The 14019-nt window shown below is 44.4% G+C and overlaps 1 protein-coding gene across 2 annotated transcripts in view; it reads right to left on the bottom strand.

The window, feature by feature from the left end:
* PUS7 (pseudouridine synthase 7) overlaps nucleotides 1-14019 on the bottom strand; it is a 1198018-nt gene that overhangs the window by 64432 nt on the left and 1119567 nt on the right. The gene's annotated exons all lie outside the window — the stretch shown is intronic.

Raw genomic sequence — 14019 nt, 5'->3', positions numbered from 1 at the left:
ATCTTCTGGAGCTTGTGAATCTGCTTAGATTCACATGCTTGGCATAGATTAGCAAGCAGTATAAATGAAGGATGCGGGAGAGTTTATAGAGAATGTGTCTTAATATTGCTTAACCCACTTGTGGTCTGATTTTGATTGTGTCTCTACACAATAGTGCTGTGTGAAGATATGTACTGAACTCCAAGTAGCTGCTTTGCAAATGGCTTCAAGCAGGACATTTGCAAGAATGGCAAGGGGCAACCCTTGACCTTATTTATATCTTTAGTACTACATTGTGAAGCCCTGCCCTGCCCCCCCCCACTACTTATCTGCTACATAAAGGCTTGTGCGCGCGCCCCCCGAGAAAGTGCTCCTGAAATGCCTGTTGAGCCTGAACACGCTGCTCAACTCCTGAAGCCTTCTTTACCAACTTCTTCACTGCGTAATGCCAAGGTGTGTTTTTGATTCACTTGGACTAAATACTTACTCTGGCCACTTTACTCCGATTTTATATATATCTCTCATATATGGCCTTATTTATATCTTTTTAGTACTACGTTGTGAAGCTCTGCCCCCCTCTACTACTCATCTTCTACATAAAGGCTTGTGCACGCGTGCCCTGAGGAAGTGCCTGTTGTGCCTGTTTGGCATGAGAGGCAGGAGGCTGTTAGGTTCCCTGGTTCACTTAAACATTGGAACTATATCACGCACCAGTTAAGCCATTACCCTGCTGTTGCACTTACTTGTCTGCTCTCAGTTTGTCAGCTTCACCTCAGTGACGCTTTGACCCCGTGGAGTGTTATAATTGACGTCGGTACAAAGGTACTTTCCTTTTATCTGATTCATAGTCCCGTGGCTTGTGTTAACTTCATGTCAATCAAACGATAGCAGTACTTGGGTGTATGATTCTCGCACTGCAGTTTTGTCACCTCACTAATATGTTGGTAATCTGCACTCCTGAAATGAGCAAGCTTCAGGTACAATAATTGAATTCTGCATTTTGGCCATCAAGACCCTTTGCGACTTCCCAATCTATTGGAGGTTCGTCAACCATAATTAGCATTAGGATTTCTTTGACTGACATCTGAACAACGGCATAGTAAATCATAATCAGCTCAATCTGGGCGTGGCTACGCAATTGCTAGGCGATTGAAAATAAAGACTAAAGAAATCTTTGCTGTTCATTCGCCCTAACACATTGCTCCCATATGCAACTCTTTTTCTTTACTCTTATTATGGTTAGGGGTCTCAGGAGCAGGAAACTGCTTACTCCCCCCAAATGGACACGCTTACTACATCACAAACTCAGGAGTTTACTTACAGCATCAATCCAAACGCTACACAGCAATTGCCGACGCATGGCCAGCCTGCAGTTACCGCAGCACCTACATACGGTCAGCAGGCTGTTTCATCAGAGGCAACTAATTGTTTACCTGACACACAATTTCTAGCAACTGCTCAGACCCATGCACCTCCCTCTGCCTCGACAATGCCCACTAATTATGCACTTCAGAGTTAGATGATGGGGATATTAATATACTTCGAACACTACCTTATAGTGCAAGTAACGTTTCAAGATTTCCCATGATACTTCAACCAACTGAATGCTTTGACAATCAAATCTCAGATGTCTCAATCCTCGCCCCGCCATAAAAGCAGAGTGGGGCAAACGAATTAGAGTTTCACTCGAGCCAGCAACACCTGTCTCACTCCTACCCCAAGACGTAGAAGAAGAATGTTTGTATAATCAACCCCATGTCAATCATCATGAACAATTTGGGTCCCCTGACAAAGTGTATCCTAGGTCGAATTATCATCCCACTGCTAGTTCACATTCTTTCTTCACAAACAAACTGCTGCTCAAAGATCACGCAAGGTCTTGCAGTTGCCAGGATGACGCCCAAGTGAGATAGCTATTGACATGCACCAACTTAGTTCAGAAGTTAATCAGTGCATCCTATACAATAATAGTTTGCAATCACATGACCTCAATGAACCGTACAATTGTTCCTTTCCGGTTTTAACACGCATCCTTAATTTTATTTACAAGGGTCATGACTTAACCCATCAAGAGATACGGGACATAAAGTTATCTATATCTGACATCATTGGAAAACCTAACAAGTTGGGGGGCTTCACGTATGCTCATGAAAATGTTCACGCCCAAAAAACCTCAAAGTCAGGTGCACCCATTATGCCAACTATGATGAGCAATCAATATAATGCCACTAACACAGGGAAATGCTCAAAAGCTACTCAAACACTAAGGAATTCACCACTACCTGTAGGCCTAAACAAATCATAAGCGGGAGTTGCTATATACACTTCCCTGTGTAAGGAAACTATATCATAGGCATCCAACAACACCTTATTTGAGGCAGTTGCACACATTGCAGAGAAAATAGGAGAAATTATGAATTACTTAAATAATCGACAGGAAGAATTACACCGAGAGGGAAAGGAACATACTGCAGTTAGCGATTCAAATGGGACCAACACAGCGTTGTTGTTAGACGCACCTAACAGTCCCACCCTGCTTACCGAAATTGACCGTAACGAAAAGGCAGGCTCAATCCTCCCTGAAAACACGACAGATTCTTCTACCAATGAGTTGCAGGAAACTTCAAACTCATTCTTCTCGTGTAGGATGAAGCATGCCCAACTGAGAGCCCAGAAAAGAAGAACAAATAGAAAGAAAAACAAGAATGTCTCAGGAGGAAGGGGGGGGGGCGCAGAACCAAACAATGAAAGAAATCAATGGTCAAAATTCAAACAATAAAACGTATGCAATCTCCCCAACGAGGACGAGCTCCTCGACTTGAACCAACTAAATGAGGAATCAAAATCACTTCTTGAATTTCAAGGTAACCTTAAATAACTCCAAAGAGAACTTGATGCCAGTAGGCACCTTTGTCACCAAACACAAAGAGCCATCTGTGATCACCAATGCATCGAATGATTCAATTGTTCCGTGAAGTGAATCTAAATCAATTGATTTGATCGTTGTTCCCTAGCATCTATTTAATTTAATTTTTTTTTAATGTGTTTAATGGTTTTAAAAAAACCTTTACAAAACATAATACATAGATGGTAAATATGAAAAAGCACTTTGAATTAGAAGTACATAGGATTACATAGCATAAGATAACTAAGAATACATGTAATTTCATAATACTGCAACATAAAAACACTTAAAAGAATTGGTATGGCTTATTCCATGCTTATTGACACATTCGATACAGACAGGGCATTAGAAATGGTAGGTTAATTAATTCATAAGTGCACAAAATTGCCAATAGTCAATGCATATAAAGTACTTGCATCAAACACGTACATTTTAATCAGAGTGTACATATTGAAATCACAAAGCATCAATCCAGAAAACCTGTATCAAATGTTCCTAAAAACAAGTTTTTAGATAGGTCAAACATACAATACAACATACAAAATATTACATAAACCACTAATCAAACTGAGTCTGTCACTTTGTCAAGAGGATGATATCCCTCGTTTCACCAAACATATCTTTAGTGCAAAATTCGCAATGTGCAAAATGTTGAGTTGAAAGTCTCGCAAGCAAACTCAATGCAACATATCATAATATTTATAGCCATTTAAACCAATCGGTTGTTCCTCGAAACAATTATAAAACTAGAGAATCACACAAATCATTTCTCACCACTTTATGGGGTCAGTGGGGAAAATTCCGATTCTATTATTCTCAGGAATCAGACCAGGGCGAATTTAAGTGGTTTGTGCTCACCCGTCATCATTCTGGCCCATAGTAGATCATATGCATCTAAAGATTCAATACTAAAGAATCTAGATAACAAATTAGTTCTTTGGACCTTAAAGTGCGGACATTAGAGTATAAGATGTTTTAGTGACTCCCGGATTTCATCGCAAGAGGGAAACCTACAGTGTGCTGAGGGAATAGTTCCCTTTTCACCCGTCCATTTGCAAACCCACTCACGAGTATGAATCTGATTTAATTTAAAAACGCATAAATAGTGCTTGAGAAAAATGGCAATGAAAATAAATTATATATGAACAGCACGGTTCCCTCTTCCTGAAACATTTTGCATACTCCTTATAGGTATTATATTTATTCAAATCTTCTATCGTCACAATCCAGTCCCTCTCAAAGTTATTTTTTTCTTTTCACAAACGCTGGACACGTACATAAGTCGTGTTGTGAGACTCCAAGATCAGTTAATAACCTGTGCATTCGCTTGACATATAAGAGAAAGGACCTTGGACCATTACCCATTAACATATCGTGGAAATCCAAATATATTGAATTTCTTGGAGGCTCAAGCATTTTAGCAAAATTACAGAGAGACCTCCATTCAAATCTACTCGCAAGTGAGATTAAACTAAATTTGTGACACATTTGGGAAAGAGAGACCGAGATGTAGGGTAGACTTTATGAGACGACCCTCTATGGTATTCAAGAGTGCATTGATATTAAACAAACACATGTCGGTGAAGTACAAAAGATAGGATTCAACTTTCATAGTGAGAAATTGGATCAGGTGTATAATTGAGTACTTGCAAAATGTAGCAAATATCACCTTCATTTGTAACAAAAAAGACCGATTTCTCATTTAAAATTTCTCTCCAGTACTTAAATGAGGAGCTATTGCTCAACATATACCCGAGATATATATTCTTTGAACATTGCTCGATTGGAAAGCCATTGATCACCCACCTATAAGGCCTAATTTTCTTACCTGCCGGGAATATCATCATCTTAGTTTTAGCATGGTTAGGTCTGAGATTATGAGCGTTTGCACATTTTTCAAATATTTGTAGTTTTCTTTGAAGACCATAAGGAGTGGGATTGAATGAAGTAATGTCAGCAAAGGCGATCCAATGGAGACAAATGGTCCCCAATTTCACAGCATAAGTATCTAAATCCTCCCATTGCTCATCTAGATCGCTCAAGTATAAATTAAACAATGTGGCTGCTAAATTGCACCCCTGCTTGAATACTACATTGGTAGGAATAGATACTGTTGTCGCACCCTCTTCTGTAATTCTAACTTTATAAGAAGTATCCATATGGAGCATCAGAATCCAAAAAATCAGCTCTGCGGGGATCCTCAATACGTACATTTTGTTCCATAGAATATTCCTAATTACAGTATCGAAGGCGGCAGACATATCGATAAAGGCCATATATACCAGAATTGCGTCCTTAGTTTTTGTGTATGCCAGAAGATGTGAATTAACTGTAGCATTTAAAACGGTGCTCATACCTTTGCGGAAGACAAATTGATGTTTTAAGAATATATCATGGGAGGAGATAGGTTTTTCTAGTTCGTACAAAATGAGTATAGAAAATACTTTTGCTGCTGCACCTGTAAGCGCAATTGGGCGATAATTATCTGGGGAGGTAGGGCCGCCCCTTTTATATATAGGAACAATAATCGAGGTTACCCATGTCTCCGGCAGGGAAAACGTTGCAAGAATTAAATCAAACTTGGGCTTCAAAATAGAAGCCCACAAAAGAGGATCAGCTTTGTAAACACACAGCGGGAACCCCATCAGGGTCAGCTGCTCTAGAGGGATTCAACTGGCCAAATGCCCATTCAATGTCCTGCATGGTCATCTTAATTGATGGCATCACTGCCTTCAAAGATTTCAACTAACAAATCTCTTTAAAATTGGAAGGAAGACGAAATTTGATTTTGATATGGTCCTCCAATACATCTGCAGGGATGTGAAAGCGGCAGTCATCTCTGCAACAAGTATCTGATTGTTTAATTAATGTCCAAATTGCTTTAGTATTTTGTTTACAGATAAATCTTATGTTGAGATTCACAGAATTGTGATTTTCTATACAAAGACATTTAAGTCTATTTTTAGAAGTTTGCATAATTAGTTTTTTTTGCACAAGATAGTTCCAAGCTAAGCATTCATTTTTCATTAATGTTCTTAAGTTCCTATTTTTGGATCGTTTTAACAATTTTATTTTAAAGTAAAATGTGTGCTTATACATGCAATGCCGCTGTTTTTGTTTACCTTTCAGGTACTTTAGTGCATTAGAGGCAATACTAGAGACTATTTCCTCACCTCGGATGAGAGTAATTGTGTGTAAAAGGTCATGATCAAGATTTTCCATTCTTTGGGACACCAGTACAGAAATTTGATGGCATAGGCCAGGTTTGCATTCCAGAGAAATAGAGGACCGATCAGGTTCCAGAATTTCAGGTTGTGAAGCACTGCATGCAATGGGACCGGAGAATTGATCGTTAATTGTATCATGGCATGATCGCTGCGATCAACTGAATGATTTATTGAGTGCAAAACACAGAAGAAATCTATCATAGAACTAGCATTTCCCCGTCTCCATAAAAACTTAGGACCTTCGATGGCTGGTAATAAAAACGCCATGTACCAATCAGCAAAATAGGAAACCTACTTCTTCCCTCTACTCCTAGCCTGTATTCTCCCGGAGTTCCAAGCATCAACTGATGAAATGTGTTTGTATGCTAGACCATAACATTTTTCCATAATAACTTACTAGAAAGTCTTAATTCTATTAAAGACACGGAGGCAAGCGTAATGCTTCTATTTCTTTATTAGAACATGTAAAGAAAGCTCAGCAGCAAGATATTTTGTGCACCTGGCATACTAAACATATGTATATTGAAGGTGCACCAAAAAAATATAACAAAACAAAATAAAAATGCATCCAAAGTCCATAAGAGTCTCTAATAACAGCAAAAAATTCAATTTCCCATGAGGCTTCCCAAGATCCTCCCAAGGTCACCGACTTGTGATACCAGTCCTCCAATGGGCATGTAGATATCCCCATAAACAGTCCCGAACATGATGTAACTTCCTCTTTCGAAGCTGCGAACTTGACTGTCCATAAATGGTAAGTAGAATCACAACTGTAGTCAACTAGAAGAGGAGGAGTCCAGCTGTGGATCAGACGGACTTGTCTGCAGACGCTGTCAAGAAAAAGATACATAACTATAATTACTTAATGCGTATGACAACCCTAGTTGCCCTTGCGGGGCGGGAGAGAAAAAGCATTGTACTAGTACAAAAACATGCATGAATTTCCAAATTAACAGTTTATCGCAATGTACAAAATCATTATTAAGCGCGATACGCGTCACTCTTTTCTCTCGCTGGGTGGGATAATGCTCACCTCCGTGTCTTTAATAAAATTAAGACTTTCTAGTAAGTTATTATGGAAAATCTTTATTCTATGTCAAGACCAGAGGCTCACATTATGCTTGTTCAAAGCTTACTTACCACAACTGAAGCAGGCTGTTCTACTGGTTTTAGGTAGAACTGTTTAAAGATTGACTCGCCTGACCAATCCACCATCCTCATGATGCCTTCTAAACAGACACCAACTTGGAAGGCTTTGGAGGCCATGGCTCCCCTCACGGAGTGGGCGCCGAATTGGAGAGTGTCTATCCCTGCCTGTGCTACGGTCCAACGCACCCAGCGTGCCAAAGTAGGGGTTGAGACTGCTTTGTGGGGTCTGCGAATAGCTATGAGTAGCTGACCATTAGGAGAGGTCCTGAGGGGAGCTGTTACCTCTTCGTAGGCCTTCAAACACTTCACTAAGCAAAGCTTGGTTTGTTCCCTAAAAGCGGGGTAATAAATCACTTTCGAGTCGCACTTAGTTCTTCTTTGTATGTGAAAAACAATACAGTCAGGAGAAAAAGTCCTGCCGCTAGGTCTAGAGCTCTGACGTCCGAAACTCTCCTGCAAGACACAAGACATAAGCAAAGCAAAGTAGTAAGCTTGCTGGAGAGAGCAGTACGTGATAGCTCCTCGTTAGATGGCCACGAGAGAAAAAGATTGAGTACTTTATTAACGTCCCACAGTTTGTCGTAACGGGGCAGAGGCGGCACTATAAGCCGAACGCCTTTAAGCAATCTGCAAACAGGGCGATGCTCCTCAGCTGGGGCCCCTTGCATGAGGTCGTGGCCTGCAGAAATCGCCGAGCGATGGGCGTTCACTGCCCTGTACTCAAGTCCTCTTTCAACCAAGGAGGCTAGGAAATTGAGAATCTCCTCTATAGGTGCAGAAACTGGGTGAAAACCCCAGTCCTGACCCCAGACCCTACAGGCGCCCCAGGAATTGGAGTACCTTTTGAAGGGTGCGGGGGCCCAGCTCTCCTCAATGAGATTGACTGCATTGAGGGACATGCCCGGAGTCCTCCATCTCGCCCTGAAATCCTCCAAGCCACCAGAGTCAGGGACCCGGTGAGGAGCAGGGGGTGACGTTGCCCCAACGGATTCAATAAAAGATCTGGAAAGCGGGGTAGAAGGATTGGAGAATCCATAGAAAGTTCCAGAAGAACTGGAAACCAGGTCTGAGAGGTCCAGACTGGGGCTATGGAACAAGTTACTTACCTGTAACCGTTGTTCTCCAGCATGGGGGTCTGGCATGGATTCACATGCTCATGAATATTCCCCGTCAGGCTGGGAATCCTCGGTAAAGAAAAAAATCAGTATCCGTTTTGTTTCTGATCTGTCTTTCTTAGTAGTAACCAATCACTGATCTCTGGGTCATACTGCCCCCAGCCAATGACTGCCCTCTCCCTAAGCCCCGCCCCTGGCAGCCATCCTCAGATTGGGTAGCACGCCAAGTGGCAGTATGACCAAGTGAAGAGCCGCAGAGGGGTAGGTGGGAGGGTTCACATGTGAATCCATGCCAGACCCATGCTGGAGAACAACAGTTACAGGTAAGTAACTTGTTCCTTCTCCAGCATGGGGTCTGGCATGGATTCACATGCTCATGAATTAAAGAATACATAGCAGTATACACATGCACAACCACGGGAGGTGGCAACAGGCTCAACATTAAGCAATACAACAACTCAACATTAAGCATCTCTTACCTCCTCACCAGGCTCACCTTAAGCGAACAGGTTGAGCAGCACTGCTTGGCTGACCCTGGACTCCTCCCTGGAGTCCCGATCGACGCAGTAGAATCTTGTGAAGGTGTGCGTCGACCTCCACGTAGCAGCCCTGCAGATGTCCAGCAGGGGCACACCAGACAGGAACGCCGTGGTAGCAGCGATCGCTCTGGTCGAATGGGCTCTCGGACGGCCGGGCAGCGGTCGGTTTGCCAACCGGTGACAATACATGATGCAGCCGGAGAGCCATCTGGAAATGGAAGTCTTTGAGAGAGCATTCCCTTGATTCACAGACCCAAAGTTCACAAACAGTTGTGACGTCTTCCGAAAACTCTTTGTGCGGTCCACGTAGAACTTCAGCGCTCTAGCTACATCCAGCGAGTGCAAAGTCCTCTCGGCCGGCGTCGAAGGCGACGGAAAGAAAACTGGTAACTGGGCTCGTTGAGGTGGAAGTCTGACGGCACCTTGGGCATGAAGGAGGGGTGAGTCCTCAGCACCACCCTCGTGTCATGAAAACTCAAGTATGGAGGCTTGCAAAATAGGGCCTGAATCTCTCCTACTCGTCGTGCAGAGGTGATGGCCACGGGGAACGTTGTCTTCCATGACAGGAACTTCAAAGGCGCCGAATGCACAGGCTCGAATGGGGCCCCCATGAGCCTGGTCAGCACCACATTAAGCTCCCACGCCGGGGCAGAAGCCTTCACCGGCGGGAACGATCGGAATAGTCCTTCATAAATTCTTTCACCAGGCGATGAGACCACAAGGACGCCCGTCCCATCGTCCTGGTATATCGGGAGATGGCAGCCAGATGAACAAGTTAGTTCTTACCTTGTAAGGTTCTTTCGATGGGATGTTCCTCCGACGTATTCCTCATCTTAGATATCTCCTTCCAGCTTTGCTGGCCTCGGAAAATTTTTCTCTAGAGGGCGCTGCGCGTCGACGTCCGCCGAGTCGATGTCCCTCGACAGCCGCCGTATCGACGTCATCCTGCCTATAAAGGCCGCGCGCAGCGTCCGTTGCTCAGTTCCGTTTTGTAGCCCACAATTTTTCTTTCTGGACTAGACTAATCACCCCGAAGGAGCGTAAGCTGCAACAACAAGGGAAGTAGTACTGCGGGGATGGATGGGAGGGTCGATAAGGAATACGTCGCAGGAACATCCCATCGAAAGAACTTTACAAGGTAAGAAGTAACTTGTTCTTCAAAGGGATTGTGTCCTCCGACGTATTCCTTATCTTAGATAGGCTCCCATAGCAGTATTCTGTTATTGTAGGTGGGAGTACTGCCTTCATGCTTCCTTTTATTGATGAATAGAGTGCAATACTGCCCTTCCAAACCTAGTCTCTTGACTGGAGGAGGAATCCAAGTTATAAAATCGTGTAAAGGTATGGACGGACGACCATGTGGCAGCCGCACATATGTCGTTAACCGGCACTCCTCTTTTGAGGGCCGATGAAGCTGCAATACCTCTGGTCGAATGAGCCCTAAGAGTTTGAGGGGGCTCTTTTCCTGCCAGTTTATAACATTCCAAAATGGCTAGAATGATCCATCTGGAAATGGTGTGCTTAGTTATCGGTAACCCCAGCTTGTGACCTGAGTAGCCTAAAAACAGCTGGTCTGCTTGTCTTATCCTAGCCAGTCTACTGATGTAAAAACTTAAAGCCCTTCTTGGTTCCAGCCTGTGTAACCTCTCTTCCTCTTTCCCCCGATGAGGAGGAGGATAGAAAGATGGCAGGGTAATCTTCTGAGTGATATGGAATTCAGAAACCACCTTTGGGAGGAAATTAGGCTTCACTTGCAGGACAACTTTGTCTTTGTGAAAGATTGTATGAGGGGGTTTACAAGAAAGAGCTTGTAATTCGCTCACCCTTCTAGCAGATGTAAGTGCTATTAATAAAACAGTTTTAAGGGTAAGAAATCTTAACGAACAAGAATGGAGTGGTTCGAAAGGTGTGCCCATCAGGAAAGTTAGGACTAAGTTTAAATCCCATAGGGGAACCTGGAATGGTCTTGGGGGATAAACGTTAGTTAACTCCTTTAGAAACTGTATTACCAAGGGTAACTTGAAATAGGATGGTTCTTCCGCAGTGCGCTTAAAGATGGATAGCGCTGCGAGATAGCCCTTAATGGTGCCAACTTGAAGGCCTGAATTCGCCAAATAGAGTAGGAAGGACAAAACCATTGGTGTACCACATGAAAAGGGGTTGATATTCTTTTCTCTACACCAGCTGCAAAATCTGTTCCAACGGCAGCAGTATAAAGACTTTGTTGCTGGCCTCCTTGCCGAAAGCAACACCTCCATATCATCATCAGGGAGGTCCCAAACCTTGTACCTCAGCCTTTCAGAAGTCAAGCGTGAAGATTGAGGGTTTTGATGTCTGGATGGAGAACCTGACCTCCCTTCTGTGACAGTAGATTCTCTCTGAGTGGAAGTCGAATTGGAGGGCAGATGGTCAAGTCTAGAAGGTCCAGGTACCACGTTCTCCTGGCCCAATCCGGGGCAATTAGGATCATGGTTTTCTGGAATCTTCTCAACCTCCTGATCATTTGAGGAATGACAGGGATCGGTGGGAACGCGTACAGAAGCGGAAACTCCCAGTCCACTATGAACGAGTCTCCCAGAGCTCCTCTCGGGGGAAATTCCCTTGAACAGAACAGATCGCACTTCCTGTTGACACTGGTGGCGAACAGATCCACCTGAGGGGTTCCAAAAGGGCGAAGATCTCTTGAAGGACTTCCTGAGCTAGTTCCCATTCGTAGGAGACTGTGCTCTGCCTGCTCAGAGCGTCCGCTGTCAAGTTCTTCTCTCCGGCTAGGTGAACTGCTGATAGAGAGATTCCTTCTTGTATTGCCCAAAACCAGAGCTGCATCGCCTCTCTGCACAGAGGTAGTGATCCTACGCCTCCTCTTTTGTTGAGGTAATGCATGGCCACTGTGTTGTCCGTCATCATCAGGACATTCTTCCCTTGTACAGCTGGCAGGAACGCCTTCAGCGCAAGTCTAATGGCCCTCAGCTCTAACAGGTTGATATGTAGTCTGTACTCCGATGGAGACCAACGACCGCTGATGGTCAAGTTGTTGGCGTGGGCTCCCCACCCCGTGAGCGAGGCATCCGTGACTACTGTTATCTCCGGCCAGGGTTGCCAAAACTGTTCTCCTTTCAGAATGTTCTCCTGACAGGCCCACCACTGAAGGTCTTGAGCCACCCTGTCGAGAACCTGAAGAAGATCTGTCATTCTTCCTGAGAATTGTGACCACTGAGTCCTCAGTGCCCACTGGAGGGATCTCATTCTCAGGCGAGCCTCTGGCACTAGGAAAATGCAGGATGCCATGAGGCCTAGCAACCTCAAAAAGTCGAAGGCTGGGAGACATTGGGCATTTTGGAACTTGGTAACCATCTGTAGAATATCTTGAGCCCTCACCACTGGTGGCAAGGCTTTTCCCAGGGAAGTGTCCAGGATCACTCCGATGAACTGGAGTCTCTGCGATGGTATCATTTGTGACTTCTTTAAATTGAGGGAGAAGCCCAGTCTGTGAAGGGAGTAGCAAACGTGATTTAGCTGGATCTGAGCTTGTTCCGAAGATACAGCACTGATCAACTAATCGTCCAGGTAGGGGTAGACGTGAATCCCTTCCCTCCTTAGACTTGCAGCCACTACCGACATTAACTTGGTGAAGACCCTCGGGGGGAGGTCAGCCCAAATGGCAGCACTCGAAATTGATAATGAGAGTTGCCAATTGCGAACCTCAGGTATTTCCAGTGTTTGAAATGGATAGGCACATGGAAATAAGCGTCCTGAAGGTCCAGAGATACCAACCAGTCCTGGAACTGAAGGGCCTGAAGGATCTGAGAAAGAGTTACCATCTTGAATGTGTCTTTCCTGAGGAATTTGTTCAATTCTCGCAAGTCCAAGATGGGTCTCAGTCCTCTGTCTTTCTTTGGAATGAGAAAGTAAGGGGAGTACCAGCCCTTGTTCCTCTCCGCTACAGGTACCGGTTCTAGGGCACCTTTCTCTAGCAGGTCTAAAATTTCCTGCAAGAGGAGCGGATCTGGAGCTTTTTGAGAGCTGATCCCCGGTGGATGACTCTGAGGTATGCGTAGGAGAGGCAGGCAGTAACCTTGGGCAACTGTTTCCAATGCCCAAGCATCTGACGTGATAGCCTGCCATTCCGCCAGATGTTGAGTTAACCTGCCTCCTACAGGTGTCTTGTGAGGGAAGTCCTTAGAGTGGTTTTGGGGCGGCTGATGAAGATGCCGATGGTAAAGAGGCACCTGCTGTTGCTGCGGCTTTTGAATATCTACCCCGTCCACCTCGGGTAGTTCTTCTTTGTCCCCTTTGAGCTGGTCTTCCTCTACCTCTTCCGAATGCGGAGTAGAAGCGAAAGGACTTGCCCCTCGCACAGGTTCCTGTGGGACGAAAAGGTGTCTGACGGATTGCAGCACCTAGGGATTTTGCTGCTGCCTTTGATGTTTGCAGTTTTTCTAAACTGTCATCCACTTTTTTCCCAAACAAAGAGGAGCCATCGAATGGCATGTTCAAGAGCCTGGCTTGCACATCTGGGGCAAAACCAGACTTTCTCAACCAAGCGAATCTCCTGGTTGTTGTACTTGCCGCCATTGCTCTGCTGATACTGTCAGCTGAATAAATGCCCGTCTGGAGGGATTTGCACATTGCGTCTTTACCGTCCTGTATGATATTTAGGAACGCCTCCCTTTCTTCTCCCTCTGGGATGCAGTCAGCCGCTGTAGAAGCACACTCCCAGAGTGTATGGCTGAATCTAGCAAGGGTGCAAGTAGCATTAACAGATTTTAACGCCATGCTACATGCCGAAAAAACTTTCTTTGCCATAGCATCATATTTCTTATCGTCCCTGTCCTGTGGGACGGTAGGGTAAGCAGTCTTGATGTCAGTAGAAGATGCTGCCTGTACCACCACACTTTCTGGGGATGGGTGTTTTGACAAAAACTCTGGGTCTGCAGAAGATACCCTGTATTTAGTAGACAGTTTTTTATTTACTGCCGGGACGACATCTGGGGTTTCCCAGTTCGTCATGATTTTCCTCTGAAGAGCTTTATGAAAAGGCACTACAGGATCCTCCTGTGGACCTTGATCAAGAATATCCGTGAGGTCATCTTGTTGGAAAGCCT

The sequence above is a fragment of the Ambystoma mexicanum genome, chromosome 12 (assembly GCF_040938575.1).
Source record: "Ambystoma mexicanum isolate Mex_15411 chromosome 12, UKY_AmexF1_1, whole genome shotgun sequence".
NCBI classification, from domain to species: Eukaryota; Metazoa; Chordata; class Amphibia; order Caudata; family Ambystomatidae; genus Ambystoma; species Ambystoma mexicanum.
This window is presented reverse-complemented; position numbering and strand designations above follow the sequence as displayed.